Source organism: Bos mutus, chromosome X (assembly GCF_027580195.1).
Source record: "Bos mutus isolate GX-2022 chromosome X, NWIPB_WYAK_1.1, whole genome shotgun sequence".
NCBI classification, from domain to species: Eukaryota; Metazoa; Chordata; class Mammalia; order Artiodactyla; family Bovidae; genus Bos; species Bos mutus.
Window position 1 is genome coordinate 121,773,572 of NC_091646.1, and position 12,763 is coordinate 121,786,334.

Consider the following 12,763-nt stretch of genomic DNA (forward strand, 5'->3'; position numbering starts at 1 on the left):
CCGACTCTGTGCGACCCCATAGACGGCAGCCCACCAGGCTCCCCCGTCCCTGGGATTCTCCAGGCAAGAATACTGGAGTGGGTTGCCATTTCCTTCTCCAATGCATGAAAGTGAAAAGTGAAAGTGAAGTCTCTCAGTCGTGTCCGACTCTTAGCGATCCTATGGACTGCAGCCTCCCAGGCTCCTCCGTCCATGGGATTTTCCAGGCAAGAGTACTGGAGTGGGTTGCCATTGCCTTCTCCAATCTAATGGCTAAAGATTATTAATTTGTATATTTAGACCTCCCATGTCTCAGTTTGTTTTTTATTTCTTGATCTGTCAGTCTTAGAAAGAGGTGGATTTAAACATCTAAATAAGTTATTGTTGAATAATTAATTTTCCCCATATTATGAATAATTGCTTTATATATTTTGAAGTTACATTGTTAGATACATACATATTCATGATTCCTTTTTCCTTCTGATTCTACTATACTTTTACTTGTATACAAAGACCTGTTTATCCCTTGTATTTTTGGTTTAATTCTATGTTATCAGATATTAAGATGCTATCCCAGATTCTGTCGGCCTGTATCTGTTCGTTACATCTTTTCATTCTTTTTGTTTTCCATCTTTCTGTATCCTTTTGTTTCATTTGTTGTAGGTAGATTGTATATTGTTTAATCTTATTTTTAAACTCAATTTAATGTTCTCTGGCTTTTAACAGTGAGTTTAGAATGCTTAAATTTATTACTCATATTAATACTGCTCATATTTTATGTTAGCCATTTATTGTCTTTCTTTTCTTTTTTCCTGTTTTCCCCTTTCCTGCTTACCAATGTAAGTCAGTGTAACTGTCACACAACCCTTAATTATTTGGCCAAGCAAGTCTTAAGATGAATATAAAAGATAACTTCATGGAGTTTTTGATTCTTGACAAGGTGGAGAACTAACAGAGGTTGCTAACTCCCCTCTCTCAAAATCAACCATGGAGAAACTTCACAAGTGAGAGGAAAAGAGGGAACCAAGGAATTAACAACAATGAATAAAAAACTCTTCAGACTTTTGGGAACCCATAGGAAGTCATGAATTTGTGCCTCTAGGGATAGTGGCAGTCTGGGGCAATGGACAGACAAATACAGCAGGAATTAGATAGATGAAGGGAGAGCCTTTAAGTTCTCCTCTTACCCTTTCCCCACATTCTCTCAACATGATCATGTCCTTCACATAGAAAAGGGAGAGAGAGCCCAGAATGCCAGTGTTAGCAAGGTTCTCTCAAGGTAGCATGAAAGCATCAGCAGAAGGAGTTGATAAAGAGGTATAGTTTGTCCTCAGCCACACAGGCAGTCACTTCTCCCCTCTTACTGTCTGAATTCCCAGAGCTGATAGATTACAATTTAAGGAGACCACCACCTCACAATATGGCTTCTTCAAGTATTTATAGAAATGATTTAGAAGGATTAGAAGAGTTGCCTGTGGCATAGCAGCATGTGAAGGTGGTTCTATGGTTTGTGAGGTATTCCAGACTTGGATTAATCTACTTGTCTCTCCTTAAAAATCATCATGCGGGATATAAACAACTACAGCCTGAAATTCATCCATTCCAAAATTACATTACTAGAGAGAGTAGCTGGTACCCAAGGAACAGGACCATGCTAGCCAAAAGAATTTTATCTTTGAGTAATACAACATCTACCAAAAAAGCAAATTAAATAATGCATACCACATGAAACAGAGTTACTGAAACAGATGGCATATTAAATACCCTCAAAGAGATAAGGAAGGTTATTTGAATCACGAAGCAGTAAAAGGAAGATTTTAAAAGAACCAAGTGAAAATGTTAAGTATCAAAAATATAATCATAGCAATAAAGATCTTAATAGCTAGGATACGTATGTAGCAGAATGGACCCAGCCAAAGACCACATGACTATGCTAGAAATCTGATTGGAGTGCTTTGCCATAAAACAATAGGAAAGGATAAAAAAAACAAACTGTAAAATAAAAGCCAAGTGATACAGAGGTTTAAAGTGACAAATTATTGACAATAGGAGTCTCACAATGAAAGGGATAATGTATGTGAAAGCAGCAACTGCAGCCTGCAGGACAAATCCAGCCAGTATTTTGTCAAGTTTTACTGGAATACAACCATACCTATTAAAATTCTCTATGGCTGCTTTCATGCTACCGTGGCCAATTGAGTTGTTGCTGCAGAGAACATAAGGCCCACAAAGCCTGACATATTTACTATCTGGCCCTTAACAGAAAAGTTGGCTGATCCCTGCTATAACATGTGTGGAAATAGGTGGAATGAGACAGGGTAACCATAATAGGCATTCCCATTCAGAATGAGGTAGAGTAACAAATATGTGACATTCACTGGTCCATAGCAGTCCTAAAACCCCCTGGGACCATGTGGATTGCCTGCTTCAGACAAATTCATGGTAGGGAATGGATTTCAGTCTCATCTAAATCTTAAAGGTAGCATCAACAACTCATATAATGTAGTAGTTTTTTTAAGAGACATCTCTGTGGCATCTGACTTCATAATCAAGGAAACTAGATGGTCAAATTATCTAAGTGGTTCTGAAGCTGCTACATGCTTGAATACTCAATAAGGATGATGGGTGTGAGGCAGATAAGCTTGAAAAGAGACAAGGACTAGGAAGGAGGGGGCCCTAGAAGAAAAGTATGGTAGGAAACAAAAACAGAGGCAGAATATGCAAGGGAACTAGAGGTGACTAGTTTCCTTCTCATGATATGGGGGAGGAAGTTGAAAGCAGACATGGTACCAGTAGGTTCTGGACTGTTCCATACAGGCTTTCATGAAATGTGCAGTAGATATCGTGTGGCTCTCAGAGATTATCAGGGTAAATTATCCTTTATCCTGATAATTACAGGAGCCCTCTGTCCCACACCCCACCTCAAGAGCTCTTGGACATAAAGAAAAACTCGCCACCACCTCCACACTAAAACGTATGCTCTCATCTCCGTTTTTCACCTACACTATTGTTGTTAGTGGCTAAGTCATGTCCAACTCTTTGCAACCCCATGAACAGCAGCACACCAGGCTTCCCTGTCCTTCACTATCTCCCAGAGTTTGCTCAAACTCATGTCCATTGAGTTGGTGGTGCCATCCAACCATCTCAACCTCTGTCATCACCTTCTCCTCCTGCCCTCAATCTTTCCCAACCTCAGGGTCTTTCCCAATGAGTTGGCTCTTTGCATCAGGTGGCTACAGTATTGGAGCTTCAGCTTCAGCATCAGTCCTTCCAATGAATATTCAGAGTTGATTTCCTTTAGGATTGACTGGTTTGATCTCCGTGCAGTCCAAGGGACTCTCAAACATCTTCTACAGAACCACAATTCGAAAGCATCAGTTCTTTGGTGTTCAGCCTTCTTTATGGTCCAATTCTCACATCTGTACATGAGATCACCTGCATTGAGACCAACAAAACCAGAAATTCATTACTAACTCCCGAATATTCAGTCCTAGATGTCTAAACTGGTGAATTTGTCTTCTTTTTGCTTTATCTATACAATGCTCTTTAAATAACTACTCTTCATTGAATTATTTATTCAACTATTCAGAACACACAACCGCCCCATTCATAAGCATTTGAGACTACAGAGATGACAATAAGCCATCTTGAAAGATGGCTTTCAAAATTCTAGCTCCTTAAATATGTGATTCAGACTAACAATAAAATACAAAGCTCTACATTTGAGCACAAGTCTGGTAAGCTTTGGAAGTTTCAGGAAAGAGTCAAGAAACAATGAAGAACTCTCATACTTTCCTGAAAAAGAAAAAATCAATGTAAGATCAGAAGCATTTCCAAATCAGCTGAAATTTCCCTTTATTCTGATTGAAGGACCAGTTACCTTCAATCAACTTTGATGCCTTGGCACTTTCTGGGTGTGAAAAAGAGAAAGGAAATGAAAAGACAATGTCAATTAACTGCTCACACTTGCAGATGAGCTCTCACTACACTTGTAAGTCTTCTCTGTTTTCTTCTAATGGCTTCCAGAATTATTCAGACTCCTACAAGTGTGTTCAAGACTTTGGCTCTCTACAAATTATTCTCAGATCCCAAATAAAGGAAGTCCAACTTCCACAGGATTCTTGCTGAGATTAATTCTGCCTTCAAGGGGGTGCATATGTGTGCTTTCAAGAAAGGGAAAGGGAATAGTAAATTGTGAGGGAAGTTCTGAACTCCCAAAAGCAATGTACATGAAACTAAGAAATCAATGTAGCATCCTACAGAAACTCTGGGGGTACCATTCTTTTTCTTTCTGCTGCTCTTATAAGCTGACTACAAAAGCAACCAGAATTAACTCTGAGTTTCCAAGTGGAAAAATAGTATACTGGAGAATCACAATAGCATCCCAAATTGGAATCAGTTAAATTATGGGTTTCAGAAAAACATGTTTTTGTCTGCATTTTTTTTTTCAGTGTAAGTGTTTAGTAACCTAGGGTCTGAAAGGATTCTTCCACATGTCATTTTAAAAAGAATCAACCATTTTATTTTCAGAGCCAAGTCAAAAAAAAAAGGGGGTGAGGAGGAAAAAAAAAAGATTTCAAACAATCCTTACCTATAGGTCCCCACAGTTTTGAAGTATTACTATGTGCATTATTTATGATGTAAAATTTTCCACCAAGGGCTGATTTACTTTAAGGAGGAAGATGAGTGCTTGCTCTCAGTTTAGGGTGGATTTTCGCTGCAGTTACAGCTAATGTGTGGAGATTTTGTCCTCTGGCTGAGCTGACATGCTGACTCATTTCACTAACAGTGTCTTAAGCCAGCACCATTTCCCGCTGTGACTGAGGCCCTGGAGTTGCTGTGTGTTCTCTCTCTGTGCTTCTTCCTCTCTCTCTCCAGACCCTGAAGAGCCAGAGAGAATTCACCCATGGCACAGTAAGTTAACGAGATAGTCAAGCAAAGTTCAAAGCAAGTTTTCCCACCCACAGTTGGCAGTCAGCCACTCCATTTTCTGCCAGCACTCAAAGTTGGCTTCTCAGAAAATCTATTCCAAAGCTGGCACTTTATCTCAGGAGATTTTAGTCAAAGCATTTGGCACATCAGATTGTCTAAAACACAAGGTTAAGAGCTCAAAATAGCCACTCTATTCTAAGACTGTCTTAAATTAGTGAACATAATTATTAAAAGATTCTGCTACAATTGGACATGAAAACCATACCCTTCCACGAGGTAGCGAGGCAAGACTGCTTTTCCTCCTGATAAATGAACAAGTATTTAATGAGCATGCACACTGTTTGTCCGCTGTGGGAATACAAAGAAAAATAAGACACAGGCATCCCCGTCAAAGAGCTTAAAATTTAATTAGAGAAACAAGACATAAACACATGAAAACAAAAACAGTTTACAAAATTAGAACACAAGGTTTGGATTGCAGCAACATTAATAACTCCAGATGCTCAGTGCCCAGTTTGCAGAATGTGAAAACATTACCATTAAGACATTTGTTGAAATCTAATATATACACAGAAAAGTGTGCATACCGTAATTATATAGCTCCAAGAATTTGTATCAATTGAACACACCAGGTAACCAACACCCAGATCAAGAAGAAGAGCATTACCAGCATCCTGGAAGCCCCTCCTTGGCCCCTAGTCTTCTCCAAGGGTAATCTTATCTTGACTCATATCACCATAGATTTGTTTTGCCTGTCTTGATATAAATGGAATTATGCACTTCGTATTCTTTTGTGTCCGGCTTCTTTCGCTCAACATTGTTTGAAAGAGTTACACATATGTCGTGCAGAGTTGCAGTTCATTCTCATTGCTGTAGAGTATTCCCTTTGGTATATATTACAAAATGTATTTCCCAGTTGATGGGCATCTGGATATGATGAGTGGTATTATGAACATTTAAGTTCATGACTTCTGGTGAACACATGTATACCTTTCTGTTGGGACTATACCCATGTGTGGGGTTGCTGACTTATAGGGTGGGCATATGCTCAGCTTTAGCAGATATCGCCCAACCGATTTCCAAAGCAATTGTGCCATTGACCCTACCTCCTACAGTTTACGAATGTTTGGCCACCCCACATCCTTCCCAACATATTTTCCACAGGACAAGCTATTGACAACACACCAATAGGATAGAGCATGGCTTTGAGCAGAAGCTAACGTGGATTTAAGATACAGTCTCCAGATGTGAAAGTCGCTCAGTTGTGTCCGACTCATTGTGACCTCGAGGACTATACAGTCCATGGAATTCTCCAGGCCAGAATACTGGAGTGGGTAGCCTTTCCCTTCTCCAGGGGATCTTCCCAACCCAGGAATCGAACCCAGGTCTCCTGCATTGCAGGCAGATTCTTTACCAGCTGAGCCAAGGGAAGCCCGATAGCTGAAAGATCTCTTCCTTCAAAGAGAACACCCTAGAGCTGTGAGGACTCAAGTCTGACCCCAGAAGCACAGTTCCCCTCCTTACCCCCATACCCAATCTTGTGTTGTCATGAGACACATGCACATACTCAATCTTCTCCATTACAAAATAAGTTGCCTTAGTTTTCCTAAAGCAAATAAACAAATGTACATATCCTTTAACATAGAGATCAGATTGAAGTATAAATTCTTTCTGGAAACACATCTCAACCAGTCTAATGTTTTCCTTCTTGTTTTCCTGTTAATATACCAGAGAGAAAATTCTGCTCCCCATCAAAATTGGAGCCAGTGTAAATAATAAACTTGTAGAGCCATAGATTAAGTAGTCAAATGTCTACATATAATATTGTACTTTTTAATCAATATTTTTATTGATTGAATAAAATAAGTTAGTGTTGTGTTAATTTCTGCTGTATAGCAAAATGATTCAGTTACATATATATTCAGTTATACATATAATATACATGTATATTATATGTATATGTACTTTCTTTTTTTAAGGGGCTTCCCTCATAGCTTAGTTGGTAAAGAATCCTCCTGCAATGCAGGAGAACCCGGTTCAATTCCTGGGTCGGGAAGATCCACTGCAGAAGAGATAGGCTACCCACTCCAGTATTCTTGGGCTTCCCTTGTGGTTCAGCTGGTAAAGAATCCACCTGCAATGTAGGAGACCTGGGTTCAATCCCTGGATTGGGAAGATCCCCAGGAGAAGGGAAAGGGTACCCACTCCAGTATTCTGGCCTGCAGAATTCCATGGACTGTATAGTCCTTGGGGTCACAAAGAGTCAGACACAACTGAGTGACTTTCACATCTGAAAGCTGTGCCTCAAATCTCTGTCCATGGGGTCGCAAAGAGTCAGGCTTTGTTAAAAATTTTTCTTTTCTGTTATGGTTTATCATAGGATATTAAATATAGCTCTCTGGGCTATGTAGTAGAACCTTATTGTTTATCCGTTCCATACACATAAAAGCTTACATCTGCTAACCTCAACCTCCCACTCCATCCCTCCCTCAACCCCCTTCCCCTTGGCAACCACAGTCTGTCCTCTGTGTCCATGATTCTGTTTCATAGGTAAGTTCACTTGTATCTTGTTTCAGATTCCACATCAAGGTCATATCATATGGTATTTGTCTTTCTTTTCCTGACTTACTGTCTTTAGGTCCATCCATGGAGAAGGCAATGGCACCTCACTCCAGTACTCTTGCCTGGAAAATCCCATGGATGGAGGAGCCTGGTGGGCTACAATCCATGGGGTCGCTAAGAGCCGGACACGACTGAGCGACTTCACTTTCACTTTTCACTTTCATGCATTGGAGAAGGAAATGGCAAGCCACTCCAGTGTTCTTGCCTGGAGAATCCCAGGGACAGAGGAGCCTGGTGGGCTGCCGTCTATGGGGTCGCACAGGGTCGGACACAACTGAAGCGATTTAGCAGCAGTAGCATGTTGCTGCAACTGGGATTATTTTGCTCTTTTTTGTGATAGAGTAGTATTCCATTGTAAATGTGTACCACATCTTCTTTATCCATGCACCCATCAGTGGACATTTAAATTGTTTCCATGTCTTGGCTGTTATGAATAGTGTTGCTATGAACATAGGGGTGCATGCATATTTTCAAATTATACTTTTGTCTGGGTATATGCCCATAAGTGGGATTGCTGGATCATATGGTAATTGTATTTGTAGTTTCCTGAGGAACATCCATACTGTTTTCAACTGTGACTGCACTAACTTACTATAATATTGTACTTTTAAATTTTCACATATGTGTATAATATCACAAATTAAATAAAGCCATGTATTGTTAAAATAGTGCTTTTTTCCAAAGTCATGGGTCAGGAAACATTTTTTTTTTATTCATTTTGGACAGGTTTCTATAGCTATGCCTCAATATCTTCATGGTCACTATAGTTATTTTTAACAGCATCAGTTTCAATTCATTCTGAGCTCTTGACATACAGCATCTTTTGATTTCATATATGATGAGAGTGTTGGGAATTCTATCTGAAATTAAAGCATTCCTTTGCACATTTAAAGAAAATTTATGTTATGAGTATTATAATCACCATCCTCTTCAATGGAGCATCTTAATATATTGCTCTATAAAGCAATGCCTAAAAGATTTGTTTACAATATCAAATAATACAGTGGAGTCATGATCCCAGTTATAATTACTAAATCTATTATATTCCTTTTTTTTTCATTTTACCTAATCTGTAAAGTTACCTGTATAAACTTTCCAAATTAATATTGATTCAGGTTGTTTTAATGTTCCTCCCCAAATGGTACTTTTCATTCAAACAAAATTAATCAGACTTTACAAAGACTCAAATGGATGGCAATTCCCACTTTCCTGGAGAGAACTTCACCTCTGAGTTTGCTCTCCCTGGCTAAATCAGAATCCACGATGTTACTGAACCACACTTTTTTAAAAAAATTAACTTTTCACTTAAATTTGTCTTTACCCTCTCTACTGCCCCAAACTCTCCCCCATCTCTAGAACTAACATCTGTATATTTGGCTCTTTGCACAGACACCCTTCTCAACCTTAAAGTCATTGTCTAGATACCAAAGAAATAACAAAAATAATAGTAGAGATTCACACTTACACCCACATGTTAGGCATCATGCCATACCCTGTAATCCTTGCAAAAGTAATGCACTAAATTACTATCTCCATTTTATTTAACTTCAGAAAAATTAAGTAATTTGTCCAAGGCCATAGGCCTATTACATTGTATGTATTAACTAGATCTGTCTGATTCCAAAGCTTATATTCTAAACCCTATCATCTTCTGCAGTTGCATTTTTAGACAAGATACTGTGATGATAACACATTAAATTCATTCTATAAGCCAAAGTGTGCAGAATACATCACAGATTGAAGTGCAGATTATGGGAGACAGTTTTCCACAAAGGAAGTACTCTATGTCTTGCTAATTCTGTACTCAGTGAGATACAGACAGATTTCCAGAGCCTGGACACTGTGAGCAGGCCAAACTTATGTTTCCCCTGAGCAGTGAGCCTATCATGGCCCCAAGATAATTTTGGAAAATCCACATCTAAAGTGTGAGCTATGTGTGCACAATGGCTAAGCACTTATACAGAACTTCTGGAGGCTTCTGTTCAAAGAGCCAGAGTTCCTAATGAAACAGCATTTGAAGAACTTAAGAAAAGCAGAAAGTTAGAAAAAGGATGCCCTTCTAAATCTGTTGCGTCTCCTCATCAGAACTCCTAAAATCTAGAAAGGAAAGGCTAAGAGGCATATGGGGTTGAAGTGAAGAGCAAAGGCTTTAGAGTTAGAAACTTGACCCTGCCACTGACTGCCCAGCACTGTACACAACACTTATCTTCTTTTTCAAGTCTGTAAGATGTAAAATAACAACTATAATAATACATTCATATAGGAGTCACGAGGGGCAAATTCACCTATGCCTGTAAAATACAGGAATTTTATTTTTATGTGCATGTGGGAAATCATTTAAAAAATGATGAGATGATGATGATGATTTCAATTCTATTTTATAAACATCCTCAACCCAAGCTTAAGTGACTGGAGTATCCCTTCTCACTGCATTTAAAGTATCTAGTGTTCGCCCAGGAAAATGGGGGGAGGGGGGAAGAAACTTAGGGAATGTGAGGGCAGAGCATCCCCATTTTTTCACCATACTCCTTGTTTCTGAGTTTGTTTTGCCACACAGTAACACTCCTCTCAGCCCACTCAATGCCAAGACTCACATCACCATCTGAAGTAACATCTTCAAGATGAAAGGAAAAACAGATAAAAGGATGCCAGTGATGTCTCAATTCAAGCCATGGGAAATATAGCTAAATTTGTCATTCTTCCCATCCCATGTGAACAAAACTGCCTTGTACCTGCCACACAGTAGCTCTATAACTAGTACACGGGTTGGGAAAAAGAACATCTGATTTTAATTCTTAATCATCTTGAATGATGCTAGACCTATTTTTGCCAGCTTTTTAGAACTTTCTATTATGGAAATTTTAAAATCAACAAAGTTAAAAGGGACTCCCCTTGTACCCATAACCCAGTTGAGAAAGTTATCAATTCATGGCCAAGTGTATTTCTTACATGCTCCTATCCACTTCCCCCCTCCTTTTACTTTATTTTGAAACGAATCCTAGATCTCAAATCATTTTAACCTTAGGTATTTCAGCAGGTGACTCTAAATAGTGATTCTTTTCTAAGGCATAACCATATTATTATCATTCCCACCAAAAAGTTAATAATTACTCCTTAATAACATTAAATATCCAATAAGTGTTCAAATTCCCCTAATCTCATACTCTTTACACTTTGTGTTAGAATCAAAATAAGGTCCAAATTTTGCAATTAGTAAATTAGTAGATGTCTCTTAAGACTCTCTCAATTTTACATTTGAAAGCACTCTCTCTCATTCTCTCTCATTTTCCAATGCAGTTTGGCCATTGAGAAAAGCTTGTTCCTTGCCCTTAAAGCCTGACAGTCTAGATTTTGCTAATTGCATCCCTATGGTATCATTTAATATGATCCTCTGTTCCCTATAATTGATAGCTTAGTCTAGACGCTTGATCAGATTCTAGTTTGGTATTTTAACAAGAAAAACTTTATATACGGTATTTTGCACTTTCCCAAGGAGGCATATAGTATCTAGTTGCATCTCTTTTTAATGTGGTATCCATTGATGATCATTGTCCAGATTCAGTTTCTTTTTAAAATAAGCTTTAACTATAGTTTATTCCAATATTTTTTATAAACTAGATTTGACTTGATTAGGTGCTAGTCATCTGGGCAGAGATCTAGCCATTTTAGAAAAGAGATTTATCTCATTCTTCTTTATGCCCTCAGTGGTGAGAGCATGATGCCTGTGACATCACAGGCACTCCAAAACTGTTAACCAAATTAAATTGGAAAACCAATATTTCCTCTAAAATATAATTTATGCAAAGAGGTGCATGCTTTTTCCCTCTCATCTTATAGAGTCAAGTTCTTATAGAGTCAAGGACCTCACCACTACCCTAACACCTAGGCTGCCTATTCCTTCTAATTTAGTCATCAAATTCTCCTCACACACATAAAGAAGAAATTGCTATGCCTGGAATTGAGTGGCTGCAAAGGCTAACATTAGTTTTAATTCTTCCATCACATCTGCTTAAATTTCCTCATTAAGACTTCAGGTACAATTTTCTCTATAGCATTACCTGGGCTGTGTATGCAAATTATATCCCTGCTTACACAATTGAGCATTTAGAGCATGAATATATTTTCTTCCCTGCTGTGATAAGGAACAAAAGGAAATTTGGTTCGCACAAAGTAGGAAACACCTTTCAATTGTCTGATTCTACTTTTTAAACGATTCATTGTAACAGTACCTGGCAGGACTCGTGGCCCTGGGGGTTAATGATCCACCTTTGCCACACCCCAGGCTCTCTCTTGATCTTTTGACAGACTTAGAAAATAGGACCAAAGCAGCATTAAGCAGAGGTCTCCATAGAAGCTTGTTCGACATATAGAAATGATCCTCATGCATAGTTTCTAGTTTTGGTTCAGCTGTGGCCCTTCACTGTCAGAAGTCTTTGGAGAAGCTGTTTACCTACAGTCTGTCCCCTTCTCCCATTTCACAGCCTCTTCAGCCTCCTGCAATCCCATTTTTATACCTACCTCTCTCTAGCAACTGTTTTTGGTGGCCAACATAGCAAACCAAATCAACTTTCCTCAGTTCTCATCTCACATGATGGTTTTGTGGGTTTCATGTTGTTGAGCAGATCTTCCTTTTGAAACACCTCTCTCAACATCTGTCTACACACTGATTCCCCTTCTACTTCTCACACTTCTCTTCATTCTCACTTGCTGTTTTCTCTTCCCTTATTAACCTTTAAAATACTGAATTTTCCTATTGCTTTTACTGACGACAAATTCTTTTCTTATCCTTTTCCAATATTTCATTAGGTAGTCTTCTTCCAAAACTTGATCTGTCCTTGTCTGGAAGTTCATGTTAGCACAAGTCTGTGTACTCGATGTACAATGAGGCCAAACAAATGGAAACATCAGAGTTGGGAGCAAAGAAAGTTTATAGCAGGGCCATGCAAAGAGACAGGTGGTTCATGCTCTAAAACACTCTGAGCTCCCTGAAGGGTTTAGTCAAAACATTTTTTTAAATTTTATTTATATTTGATTTACAATGTTGTGTTAGTTTCTGCTGTACAGCAAATTGAATCAGTTATACATATACATGTGCCCCCTCTGTTTTGGGTTTCCTTCCCATTTAGGTCACCACAGAGCATTGAATAGACTTCCCTGCGCAGCAGGTTCTCATTAGTTATCTATTTTATACATGGTACTGTATGTATGCCAATCCCAGTCTCCCAATTCA